The sequence below is a fragment of the Falco punctatus genome (genome assembly GCF_963210335.1).
Source record: "Falco punctatus genome assembly, chromosome: 7".
NCBI classification, from domain to species: Eukaryota; Metazoa; Chordata; class Aves; order Falconiformes; family Falconidae; genus Falco; species Falco punctatus.
This window is the reverse complement of record NC_137587.1, coordinates 33378538-33391669: the sequence shown is the minus strand read 5'-3', so window position 1 is coordinate 33391669 and position 13132 is coordinate 33378538. Positions and strand designations below refer to the sequence as shown.

Here is a 13132-nt window from a genome sequence, read left to right as displayed (position 1 = left end):
ATGTTTCTTTTCAGAGTAAATGTTTTGTTATTTACAATTATGTTTCTGCGGCTGAAATCAGGCAGCTAGATCAGAGATATCCTCTGGGAAAACTGCTTAAGGACCATGTTTTTCACCTTGGTCTTTTGGGCCGTGCCCTTAATTGGAGCTTAGTGTCCCGTTAATGACTGTGCCTCCTGGGATTTATATGACCATTTCAGAATTGCAGTTTCTGCCTAATGTACTGCTGAACAACAAAGAGTCCTTGTAGTCGTATCCCAAAGGCCCCCCTATTAAATATACAGCAGTTCTCAATTAACCTGATGTTTAAAAACCACAATAGCTCTAAAGGCTATCTGCTTAGGAAAGTCCCTGGTCTAAACTGATATCATTTAATTGTGCCCTAATGCAATTCTGTCCATATGTGAAGACCAGCTTGCATGTGACACTAATAGTTGACTTCATGCTCTGTTGTGACCAGGCTAACAGATTTCTATACCCATATGTATCAGTTTCAAGGCATTAGGATACTGAAATTAACCTTGATTGTATCTCAGAGTTCACAGTATCTGTAAGTTTAAAGAGTAAGTATAATGAGAACCTGTGAAGTTTAGGACGCTGCAGGAATAATGTGCCACAGCTCTTGCTGTGAGATCAGGAGGCTGGACACAAAAAAAAGATGGTGATAAATTCACTAATCTGAGCAGAGTGTGGAAGGATGGTGCTGACAGATTTTCATGATCAGGAAAGTGAATTCCACCACCTTTCTGAAACATCTGTGACAAGCTAAATCTTAAAAAAGAAGACCAGTTGTTTAACCACAGAAATACACAACTATACTACAAAGTCAACTAGTCAAGGTAAAATGAGGTTTCAAGTAAGAAAAATTATGCCAGCTGTTATTTTTACATGACCAAAAAAGATTTCCTGACATTCTTAATACATTTGCTCCGACTTCAGTTTTAAAAAGGGCTGGTGACACAGCCACAAGTAGAGAGAAAACACTTAAGATCTGCATTGGACCAAAAAACATGGCTCAGCACCAGATACGTATTTTCATATGTCTAGTAGAGGAAATTAAAAGCTTTCCCTTGTTGCTTACCTGAATTTCTGTGTTTTAGGCTCCTAGCATGCATTTCTTACTGGCTGATTCTCCAGGCTGTCCAATTTTGATTGGAAAAATGTATCAGTGGGACGAGAGATCTGGTTCCCTGCAAAATGTAGTACAGAGCATTGTTCGCAAAGTTATGGGAGGGGGGGGAAAAAAACAACACACAACCACAAAGAAAAACGAGACATGAAAGCAAACAACAGGGTGTCCATGCTTCACCCACAACCCCATCATTCATCAGCACCTGGGCTTTCTCTTTCCACCCACTGCTCAAAAAGCTTTCTATGAGCTTTCAAAAATCAAAGCAAAATTTTAAAGACTGTGAACATTTTAGTAAATTCAAGTCAAACAAACAAAAAAACCTGAAAATTATCCTGTGGGGACACAATTTGTCTCCAGAGAGAAGGTTTTTAGCAAAAGAAAAAAAAAATCCTACAAAGTACTCTGTCAAGGGAGAGACAGAGCTAGTGGTCAGGGCACTGTACTAGGTCTCCAAAGATCCCAGTTCAGAGCCATAGATCTCCAGTGTGAGCCCAATGCCAGAAACACCTGCTAGCTGCTAGAAGAACATGATTCTCATCTTTGATTTCCTTAAAAATATAAACTTAGCTTTTATTAGTAAAGTTTGAAGATGTATGCTAAGGGAAGCACTTCCCTTAGGATCACCTAAGGGAGGTGAAAAGGAGCAAAAAATTACATTAGTTCTGAGCTGTGATCTTGTATGTTTCTATGAATAGATCAACTCTGAAATTCACTTTCCTAAATAATTCCTTCCAGCCAATGGTTTTAGAGCTGTGATTCATCACCCCAAAGCTTTAACAAATGACAGGGCTCATGTGAGGTCCTTTCCCATAAATAAGGTCCAGCTGAGCACAGAGGTTTAACTTTTTTTAGAGAAGGGAAGACGTAGGCTGACCATGGAGAATGGGAAGTTACAAGTTACCCATCACTGATGGCTACGCAGTGCCTCTTAATGAGAAGGGGATTCCAGATAAAGATTATCAGAGATATTTCCTAGGATATTTCCAGGATCTCAATAATGCTTTGATCTGGCTCCTAAACTGTTCTTTCAGTCCCACTCAAAAAAAAAAAAAAAATGTGGGGGGAAGGAACATTACTAATATTGATGAGTTAAGAAAAGAGGGGAAAGCACATGGGATCACTTGTGTGGTCTCCCCAGGGGACATCAGGAAACTGGGGGAGTGTATTTCTGCCCTGTTCTCACCCCACTTACCTCCACTGCCCTTTTTCTTTTCCTCTTGTGCCCATTCTTTCTGCTACAACTCATCTATTTACAGCTTGCTGATCCAATTCATCAACCTGACCAGGAGCTATCTGCCTCTTTTTGCTGAAAAGTTTTTATTTTTCCAATGTTTTACTTACTGGATCTCCTTCCCATATAATCAAATGAGGTGAACAGCAGAAGCATATAGACAGGGGAAGGGATCTCCAAGTATCAGTCATGGTAAACTGTTAGTCTAGCCTCTGACAGTGCACAAAACTATGACTAACAGCTGGCTTTGATTGAAATGAGGTCAGTTTCTTCCTTCTTTTGGGTCAGTGTATCTGGTATCAGTATAAGTCAATTATAACTCAGCAGAGAAATGACAGAATGGTCAGGGTTGGAAGTGACCTCTGGAGATCATCTAGTCCAACCCACCGCTAAAGCAGGTTCACCTAGAGCAGGTTGCACAGAATTGTGTCCAGGTGGGTTTTGAATGTCTCAAGAGAAGAAGAATCCACAACCTCTATGGGCAGCCTGCTCCTGTGCTCTGCACCCTCAAAGTAGAGAAGGTTTTCTTCATACTCAGATGGAACTTCCTATGTTTCAGTTTGTGCCCACTGCTCCCTGTCTTATCACTGGGCACCACTGAAAAGAGCCTAGTCCCTCCCTCTTGACACTCACCCTTAAAATATTTGTAGACATTGATAAGATCTCCTCTCAGTCTTCTCCAGGCTAAACAGGCCCAGTTCTCTCAGCCTTTCCTCGTAAGGGAGATGCTCTACTACCCTAATCATCTTTGTAGCCCTAAATATCTACTTTGTTGTTGTTCTTTTCTGGTCTAGTTTCTGTAGATAAGTGAGTTAAATTGACTAGCTGAAGCACATAACAGGAGCCAGACCCAGCACAAGGTAAACAACAGGGGTGCAGAGCTGGGACTGGCTATGAGTTACAGTATGGGAGAGTTAAGCTCCACTCCTTGACAGTGATGAACTAGTACATTGGTTCAAATGGTCCTGGAAAAATGCCTTGGAACACAGAAAATTGAAATTACTCAAAGTTAATTCCAGAGAAAAAATTGATGAAGTTATAGCTCACAATTACCAAAAGAAGGAGGTCCCACTAAGCCAACTTGTTGAATCAACAGAAAACAAATCACCGGGGGGAAAAAGTTTTAAATTGGCTTAAAGAGATGACTTAGCCCTGCAAAGTATTCAATAATTGCCAAGCTAGTCCATGGGAGAGGACCTGAGTGCACAGCTCAGCATGAAAAGAACAGGGGATGAAACAGGCAAAAGTTGTTCGTCATGGTTTGCAACCTCACCTGGTGCTTTGCATGTTCACCCACCTGTTATCTAAATGCCTGCAGCCAGTTCAGTGCATTTCCATTAACTTCTCTGTGAGGTAGCTAAGGTTACCCATGCCTTGCAGATGGGGAATTGAAACAGAGAGTGCTCAAATAATTTACATTAAGTCCCAGAGAAAACAGGGGTCTGCCTGGAATCTGAACCCAAGATTTACCAAGTTCTCTGGTGTTAATAAATGACAAGTTGCTCCTGGTTCTGAAGACCCCAATGAAGGCAATGAATGAAGGAGACAAATGATAGAACTTACATGAAAAATCCGCCCTTACCGCACTCCTTACAGAAGCCTTGATTATTCAGTATGTACTGCCTTCCTTCACAATGTTAGTATTATTAAACAAAATTTGTATTGTTAAAGATTTTAAATAAAGAAACTCCAATAAGTATATTGAGAAATCAGAAAATGCACTTAAAGCAGAAAGCTGCCTTTATCATTATAATAGCATGAAAGAGCTTTAAAAAAAATAATAAATCAAGTGTACAAATTATCCGACATTCATTGCATGACATCCTGACAGCTATGTTAGTCCTGTTAAAAATATCCAGGAGGACGGCACATTGCAGATGGTACTTCATAATGCGTTCACTTAAAAGCAGTTATTCTCTACCTCAGAGAGAGCACAGCTTGATGAAGGCCATAGGACACTTGCTTCAGCCAGCAAAAGCTGCTTGATGAGGGCGTCTTTAGTTAGTTAGTTAGTAACTTATTCATTCATTCATTTTATGCAGGAAAATTTGATGAAACTTGAAGGAAAAATCAAAGCCTTGCACCTTCTTTGTGCAATCCAGAATCTAGTTCAAATTATGTCTGCTTCTCCAAGAATTACAAGTGTGAAAAATGAGTTAAAATGCCCTAGACGTTCACCTCTAGAAACATGAGCTCAAACCTGTCTTCCTATAGGTTACCAGTGAAATGATTGACTATTTGTCAGCGCCACAAAGTCAATAAATTACTGGGCAACCTGATAGGACTGATTGTCAAAAGATGCCCAGGAGCGGAATATCCTGCCCAGAATGAGGTGTCTAAGCAGAACCCTACAAGTGACCTTCAGGAACAGTCCATCTCATAGCCCACCCCGCTCTTATCCCCATTCTGCTTTGCAACAGAAAAAAACATATTTGCCTAGAATATCATACAGAAGAATATTTTAATAAATGCCAAGTAAAGAAATATAATTTTCTTAGCAAACAAGATGTCAGCTCAACAGTACAAATGTCATATTTACATTCATTTTATTAAGATTTATACCATTTAATGCTGGGCTTTAAGAATTACACTATAAACGGAATATAATTTTCATATAAAAGGGATGGTATATTTTTAAATCAAGCCTGTAGAAACTCACTCATCAGTGGTTTATGAAACTTGAGTACACTGATGCTTCAGTACTCAATTAATGTCAGGCAATATGGATTTCAATCTGGCTTGAAATATATTTAAACAAATGAAGTAGATACAAATGTTGGCTCTTTGGCCAGCCAGAGCTAAAAATCCATTTTCTACCCCATTTATAATAAGAAGTAATCTGAATGTAATTTATCTAAAGCACAATATGTTTCCCTAATTTTTACAAGTAACCATTACTTACAGTTTAAGTAATAGTTATATCCGTGGATCTTAGTGCACTTAATTGAAAATGCATGGTATTAAAACGTAAGGCTCCATCCTTCAAAAATAAAAGCATTATCCTAAAGAATAATTGAAGTGGGGGAGTGGGGGCTGGGAAAAGACAAAGGAAGGGAACCTCAACAAAAATCCTTAAATGCAAACATTTCTTCCCATTTATGTTATATTAGGATTGTGTTTGAATGAAATTAGTCTCTCTCAGCCCCATATTTCAGTTCAGATTACAAAATTCTCTCATCTGATTGTCACATTTTGCGTTGAAGTCAAATCCTTCCACAGCAGAGTGACATGTCAAGGGTGACAGTGACAAATTGTCACTAAGTAAGGAATAACACATGACAGGGCATTCGGCCATAATGAGATATATGCATGCCTCAAGAGCATTTGCAGGCATGAGGCTGAAGGGCGATTGCTCCCAGCACTCATAATGTTGCTAGGTCTCATTAAGACTTTACATGCACTGGAATAGATTTCTAGTGATTAAAAGAAAAAAAAAAAAAAGATTTATGAATGAGTAAATCATGGCAGCAAGTTTTATTTTTATTTATACTTACCTAGAAATTTGTATGGCTTAGAAGGCTGGGGTGAAAAAGGAGAAAGGGCCTTTTATCCCTCTTAAATATTTTATGCTGCTGTCCATCACAGCAACATACAAGATCCATCCCTTCTAAATGAATAGCATCAGTGAAATCTTTGGCCTAATGGACTTGATGGTGTTCCCTGACACATATTTATTTGTAGCCATAAACTTTACATGGGCAAGGTGTTACTCTTCAAATATATAATGATTTTATTAATGTCTCTTTTTGTTGATGTGGGTTTAGAGGTAATAAAGGGGCATGTCAAAGTTCACAGAAAGGTTTTTAACTTATCCTTTGTGATTTGATTTCTAATGACTTTTTAAACTTAGTACCTCTTAATTAATTATAAGCACAACCGCTAAATCCTGACAGGACTATCATAACATAGAGACTTTTATGAAGAAGGTCAGGACTGTGGTTAAAGGGACATAGGAAGTCATATATTCAGCTCAGCCAGTGTCTTTCACCACCAGGTAAGGAAGGCAAGAAGATGCTGTTATGGAGTTTATTGCTGTCCTCAGACTACAGATCCACTTGACTTAGGATCCAGGGCAAGACACAGGGGAGTTGTTTGTGAAGAAAAGGCTCAAAGTCAGGTAAGGAGAAATGGGTAGGGCTTATGGTCCCCCTACTAGCAAAGGCAGGATGACGGAGCTTTCCATGCCTCAGTTTCCTTGATTAGGAAAGGTTGCCACGAAATTTAATTTCTCCACCATCTGTAGGGCACACAGAGCTTTTAGGGCTAAGAATAGTCACAATTCAGAGTGCAAAGCTTCTTGGTATTCATTTCAATGTATAAAAAGTTTGCCACCATAAGCAATAGAAATCAGTGACTTTCTCCCATTCAAGAGAAAAAAAAAAACTCTTACTTTTTCTCTAAAAGTGAAAGCCAAAGTCTCATCCCATTCTCCCCTACAACACATGTACTGTCTCATTTCGCTTTAAAAAATGAAGAGATACTAGCAACATTGTGGCTGCTCATCAACAATATTTAGGAAGCTGCAGTGATATTCCCAGAAGATTTTACCATTGAAGGAAGCTAGTCGGTGATGGTTTGTTATATCTTTGTCCAATCCACGAGCATCTTCTCCTAAACAGAACTCTCTCATCTCTCTGATAGAGGGAAAAAAGCTATTATGACACACAGTAAAATGGAAGAAAGGATGGGTACTTTGAAAGAGAGAGGAAGACAGCCCGAAAGTCCAGAAGCTTAGACTGTGTCCCTGCTTGGATGCTGGACATGAGAACACCTGTTTGTTGAAACAAACCTTAGTGGCAAATCATTTTGTTATTCACAGTAATGCTTAGCATTTCTATAGCATCTGTCATTTAGGAGCTTTGCAGAACCTTCACAGAAAAAACTCTTCACAGAAAAATCCATTTTGCTACCAGATATGTATCTTTATAAGCTACAGGGAAGTTATGAGCTCAGTTCAGTCCACAACAGAGAAGAAATAAGGAAAACAGTTCTTCCAGATGTAAGGAATTTTTTCAGCATGAGATTCTTCTGGATATCCCAAACTTCTTTCCCAAATCTCAATCACAATGATGCGTAAACTGAGAACTGATCTTCAAAGCCTTTCCATTTGGGTTTGAAATAAGAAAGAATCAGTGAGTGCTACCACAGTGCTAGGAACGGGGCAAATCAGACACTTTTCATTATAGAAAATAGAGCCTATCAATTTGGCCTGAGGCCTCAGATTCAAACCCTTACTGATGTAAATGACTCCCGCTGAGGTGTTTTTCTTCCTGCCAAGGAGAGCAGTTTGTGCTCTTACCTCTCATCCAGCACATCCTCAGCCACACATCCCAGCCTCTAAACATCAGTGCCAATCACCAGCCTCAGCTCTCCCATTCAAACAATAAAGTCACAGGCCTCTTGGATCAGGGAACAACCCCTATGGCTGGAGCTGACAACCTTGGATTCGTCGCTCTCCCGGCAATAAATGAGTTATGCAAGTACATAAATTTCAATTACTCACTGCTTTGGAAAGGGATTTCTGGATTGTATTATCTGCGGTTATATCCTTGGCAGTGGGGCCACCCAGGCATTTCTCAAACAAGAGCGACACCTGGGTTGTGGCATTCACTCGAATGGGCTGGTTTATGCTTGCAACCCTTAACTGTCCCACAGAAATATGTTTCACAGATGGGATGGTCATTGAAACAAACTGGGAAGTGAGCACAATGATGGCAGTTTTATGCATTGGCAACTTGTCTGGTTTAATTCTAGACTTTCTTGATGGCTGTGTTGGCCCTTTGCAGCCATGGCCCCCGGATATTGCAGAACAGGATTTTTCCATTTTTTAGATAGTACCATTTATACTTATTATATCATAGCCTTCTACAAAGCAACGTGCTTGCTGCTGTTATTTATGGAGAAAAACAATGACAACGAGCCTAATTGTGAACTTGTACCCATGAACTCTAACCTGCTTTAGTATACTGTTGCTGTTGTTTGCATTACGCCCGTCCTGGTGCAAACATAGAAGGGACAGTCCATGTTGAGTGGAACAGATTATGGAGATGTGCCCCAAAGACACACAGAGACTCCCAAGCTTTAGGGGGTCCTACCCTCCTGACATAAGCACCTCACATCCTGAGGAGATAATGCCTTCTTGTAGGTCTAGGAATTGTCCAAGTATCTTCAGAAGTCCAGGTCTCTTGAGAAGTCACATGAAGAGTCAAGAGAAATGTAAGCAGAAGTGGATCTAGGGAGCAAGCCCAAATATTTTATATGCAGGTCTGGGGTCAGGTTGGCTTAGGCCCAAAACTGAAGTGCAGGCAAGTTCTGGATCTCCCAGAACTTTCCCGCTTCAAGAGTATAGGACATAGTGGATCCCCAAAGAGAAGAATTGACACTGGATGTGGGAGGCCAAGTGCTTGTGGGGATTCAGTCTGCTCACCATCTATCCCAAAACACAAGAATATTAATTAAAGCCTCAGGGAGCTAATTGGACTTAAATAAATGAGGCTGCAGTAGCCAGAAAATTTTGAAACTGAGGAGCCTATGGATCTTTTCTCAGAGACTGGTAGGAATTCAAAGAGAACTCAAAGGAATGAGCAGAGAGGAAATTATGAAGGGAAAAAAGTAAACTGAAAGGACCACAGGAATGTGCATGGAGAACCTCAAAATGTGTATAGATCAGTGTATTTTTGAATATATTTGGATACCAAAATATACTGTACAAATGCACTTTAGTTTTGATTGCTGAACATTCCTTTATGTTGCCAAGTATAATGGAAGCTTTCTTCTTGTTTAAGTAGGGAATAGAGAGATGGGTCTTAGTTAAGGTAAGCATTATAAACAGTTAAACAAAAAGAAGGTGGAAAAGACCAGCATTCTGAAATGAAAACGTTTTGCTTTTGCTGACTGACTTTAAAACATGGCTGGAAAATAGATCCTAGGCTCTTTCCACCTGATGTCATAGTCTTCCATTTTTAAAGTCTGTGGTAATTGTATAAAGCTTATACTGAGGTGAGAAAAGGCTCATAGGAATTCTCAACAAGTTTCTAAAGCCTCTTCTCCAAGGAATATTTCTCCAAGTGATACTGCTGCATTTGCACCATCCCCATTCCCAGACATGGATACAGCTTCCTGGGAGGGGTGGGTTAGGAAAAGGCCAGTCTGCATAGCCAATGTTTCCAAAGATTTACCAGTCTTGAAACTGAAGGTTGAAATTAAAAAATTCATGTTGTACAATGGAGGAGATTGGTCAAATAAAGTGCAGTGCATTGTGGATTACTAAAGAAGAGGCAGGCATGTGGGGCCATGTTATGCCTTGTCCATCACCTGCGAAGTACCTGTCTGCCTGCCACATCTCGCCCGTCACTCTGCCTGGCGTTTGCTGGCTCAGCCCTGCGAAGCAGGCAGCAAGGGGAGAAAGGAGTATAGCAAAGGATGCAGCAGACTAGACAGTGCCGCCTTTGGGCCTTGAAGTTCAGCAGTACTCAGGGAGCTGTGGCATTCCTTGTGACAGAAGGAAGCCCACAGGCTTCTTACAACAGTGGTTTCAGACAGACCCATGACCAGGGGACAGGAAAAATGGTATGAAGCAACTTTCCCACCACCTCCAGCCAAGCTTAAAAATCTGTTCAAATGGGAACTGAGTCCTGAGCCTTTAGACAGAAACCTCTCTGAGCTGAAAGTAAACCAGAAACAGTTCTAGGGTTGTCTCTTTTTTTAGTTTGGATGTGTTACTAACACAGTATAACGCTACAGTCAGCTACACATCATCCCAACTGTAAAAATTAAAAAGAGCTGTTGAATGTCGAGTGATGAAGCACTAAGTGTCACAACTTCAAAAGTCCTGTTTTTCTGGCAATATTTACTTATTCACATGACACATTAACATATGTAATAAGTACATAAAAGAACAAATGTCATATGGAGAAGAAAAGTCAATGTGTACCCATAATATAGTGAAGAGTATCAGAAAAACCTTAGATTGCTTTGATTTCTTGACTCATGTACCTGAAACACAATCCCTGTGCTGCAATAGCACTTCTTTCTTCTGTGACTGTACAGTACCTCATACTGTCAGGGTTCATGACTATTGCTCCTCTTTTCTGCTTCAACACACCTAACAGAAGAGTTTCCTTTCCACTGAATTTCTTATAGAGGAGTTTACGAAAAAAAAATATTACATAGAGCTATAAAAAAGAGCTGTTCTCTAGGAAGTTGTTTTGAGTGTCTTTAGCTCTTACTTTGCCAGCAAAGGCTCATCCCATCAGTCCTTAACTCATATAAGCATTGCATGTTTAATACGCCATGAGGCTGCCACAGGATTATTGTATAAGATTATGACCAGATCTTGAAAATTTGTTTTTCTTAGTTTTTTAGCTGGCATACACTTAACTGCTTTGCTTGCTTCCAAATTATGTCTAATGTCCATTGCATGTGTCATATGGCAAACATCAGCCAGTTCTGCAAAAGCTGTTTCTAAACGTGTTTGGTTAGATTGTTTTTTTAAGGCAAGTTCATTTCCTTTGCTAAATTTAAAGAATAGAAAGCCTAACATGTATGCAGCATTTCAGCTTCAGGGTCAATGGTCTTCATTCATTATTTGGGTGTGAAAATAAAGTGTAAGAAATGAAATGCTGCTACAGCCTTCCCTACATCTGATACTAGTAATCGGTTCCTCCAATGAGAATATTATGGGTTTGGCATATAGGCAAAGAAAACAGAAACACAGAGGCAAATGATGAAAATGTATCAGCCAGCTAAAAAAAAATAAATTGTATTATATTTTAGGCCAGTACATCCTAGATCTAAATTCTTTTCTTCTCCAAAAGAATAAAGATTGTATTGATAATCAGCTACTAAGTTAGAACAGATACACGTTGGCATTTTAGACTTCTAAAGAGTGTGGAGATCTGTGGCTAAATAAATCTCCCCATTTTTACACTAGCACAACAGTAGCAAAGATGCTGACTATGTGCTATTCATTATATAAACTAATACATTTGACAGCTGAACTGAGACTCTCACTGTTACCTTCAAACTTGAACTTCGACTTGACCTAATCCCATATCAAATGATAACAGTTTACCATCTGTCCTTGGTCAGCCCAATGGAAGACTTCAAAGGATAGATTTAATAGCATATAGTTTGGCCTTGACATACAGACTGTATCTGTTCTTACTTAAAGAACAATAAAACCTTGTATTTCATTTCTCTCTTTTTTTTTTTTCTTGTTTTTTAACAGATGGAGGGCTGGTGTCTTATTCCATTCTGTCACCCCATCTGGATGCCTTAAATGTGATACTAAGGGAAGCACGGGGTGAGCCCACCAAAAGCTTGGTTCTAGTTGAGATACAGTGAGAAAGGAAAGAAAAGACTGATACCTATCTTGAGTCATGGCAAATTAAAGACATTTAAGGCTGCCATAGGGGAATGTGGAGCAGAAATCAGCACTGACTTCTGAATTAACAGTGGCAGAACATAACAATGCAGCACTGGAGTGCACTGCACACTGTCAAAGAAGTACGGCTGCTCCATCAGTGACACCTAATTGAAAATAAACATTTTTGTCAGTCAGTTTATGTGGCACTTTTCAAAACAGCAAACTGCAAGTCGCAACATCACAGGAATCATTTTCTGGTTACTGTTCCTCCTGAGATCTCACCTGGCTGAGTTTACCACAGGAAAACCGTCTCTGGGGAATTCAAAGAATGTTTCACTCTCACTGCAAAATTAACTATTTTGCTCTTTTCTGAATGAGCTTTTCATTATAATCCAGAGTTTAAAAGTTCTTTTGTGAAACACCTTGATACAGCCATGGCATTTTTTGTAACTCGGAGTAGTAGATTTGGTTAACATTTTTTAAGGGACGAAGGACTACTAAAATCATTTAGTCTGAGCTACTATCTGTTTAACACAGGGCAAAGGATTGAATCCAGTAATTCCAAAAGGAGAATATATTTTCCTTACTCTGAAGATCTAGTGGAGTAGTAGTATGATTATAACAAATATCGTACCAGTGCATGCTGACTTCTTTGCAAATGCTCTGCAGAGACAACTACAGATGAGGTCTTCTCTTTTCACATCTCTGAAGTAACAAGCATATTCAGCAGTGCTATAAAATAATAAACAGAAAACGGGTTTATTTTTAGTGGTCATTCTGAGTTTACTCAGGTCATTTACATATGTGGACTTCAAAGTCCCCTTGAATTGCAGAAGAGTGAAGCAAAACCTTATCAATGGTGCTTTCATGTTAAGGTGATGCAAGAGCTTCAATCCCCAGTTACCTTTAATTTAATACTTTCATCCTAGTGAGTCCTGACATTAAGAAACTTGGGGAAAGACATGAAGGATGGCAGGATAACACAAAAGCAAAAGATTAATGAATATTAGGAATTTATCCCTATCCCTTCCTGGTGTTTGTACCCCTCGGTAGATGTGAAAAAACAATGCAAATCTCTTCCATCCTAGCAAAGGATGTTAGATGAGTCACCATGGACAAAAATGCATCATAATGTTGTCATGTCAATCAAAGATTTGACAGACAATGCCAAGTCCATTGAGCAAAGATTTATAAAATTACAAACCAGTTTCTGCTCAATGAATCTCTGCATAGACCCCTCTAATCATATTTGAGAATATTATTTACCAGGTGAACCAAAACAAAAGAAGAAATGGACAAAAATCAAATGGATCCAGACCAAATATATTTTTGTGTTTTCTGCGGCAAAGATAAAATCCCTGCATTTTGTTTGGATTGAAATGAATCATGTTGGTAACTTCTT

The 13132-nt window shown here is 39.4% G+C and overlaps 1 long non-coding RNA gene across 1 annotated transcript in view; it reads right to left on the bottom strand.

Annotated features, from left to right (window-relative positions):
• LOC308067967 overlaps positions 1-13132 on the bottom strand; it is a 168441-nt gene extending 155309 nt beyond the window's left edge. The window contains exon 1 of the long non-coding RNA XR_013929792.1: positions 1-13132. This exon is cut by the window's left edge and continues 19823 nt beyond it. This is a non-coding gene — a long non-coding RNA (uncharacterized lncRNA).